The sequence below is a fragment of the Anser anser genome (assembly GCF_964211835.1).
Source record: "Anser anser genome assembly, chromosome: 3".
NCBI classification, from domain to species: domain Eukaryota; kingdom Metazoa; phylum Chordata; class Aves; order Anseriformes; family Anatidae; genus Anser; species Anser anser.
In genome coordinates, this window is record NC_139722.1 from 25219642 (window position 1) to 25220776 (window position 1135).

Sequence of the window (1135 nt, forward strand, 5' to 3'; positions counted from 1 at the left end):
ACAAGCCAGGATGCTGTTGGCCTTCCTGGCCACCTGAGCACGCTGCTGGCTCATATTCAGCCGACTATCCACCAATACTCCCAGGTCCTTCTCGGCCAGGCAGCTTTCCAGCCACTCATCTCCCAGCCTGTAGCTCTGCTTGGGGTTGTTGTGCCCCAGGTGCAGGACCCGGCACTTGGCCTTGTTGAACTTCATGCAGTTGACCTCAGCCCATCGGTCCAGCCTATCCAGATCCTCCTGCAGAGCCTGACCAAGTTACTTCTACTACTTCTACTACCTTGAAAGAAACAGGAGAAACCTGAGGAGATAGCACTTACATTAAGAACAAGTACATCCTGCTAAAAGATTAACCCATCTGTTTTAATTCTGTGTTGCACTTAACTTCAGATTTGGCATCCAAGTTGGACTAAGTGATTAGATTCATACAAAGCTGACAGCATATTGCAGCTTGTTGTGGTTTAACCCAGCCGGCAGCTCAGCACCACACAGCCCTTCACTCACCCTCTTCCCCTCAGTGGGATCAGGGACAGAACTGGGAAAGAAGTGAAAGCTCATGGGTTGAGATAAAGACAGTTTATTAGGACAGAAAAGAAAGGAAAATACTACCAATAATGATAACAGTACTGCTAATAATGATGTGTACAAAACAAGTGATGCACAATGCAATTGCTCACCACCCGCTGACCGATGCCCAGCCTATCCCCGAGCAGCCGGCCCCCCACCCCGGCCAGCCACCCCTATATATTGTTTAGCATGACCCCAGATGGTATGGAATACCCCTTTGGCCAGTTTGGGTCAGCTGTCCTGGGTCTGTCCCCTCCCAGCTCCTGCTGCACCCCCAGCCTGCTCGCTGGCAGGACAGAGCGAGAAGCTGAAAAGTCCTTGGCTTGGTGTAAGCACTGCTCTGCAACAATTAAAACATAAGCGTGGTATCAACATTATTCTCATCCTAAATCCCAAACACAGTGCCATACCAACTCCTAGGAGGGATAATAAATTCCTAGCTGAAACCAGGACACAGCTACAAAGAGGCAATACTCATCTGAGAAGGCAACAAATGGAAGGCTTATTTAAAAAAAATAAAGTGCTGTTATTAAAAACTCAGTAGAAGATAAAAGACACTAGTCAGTCCATA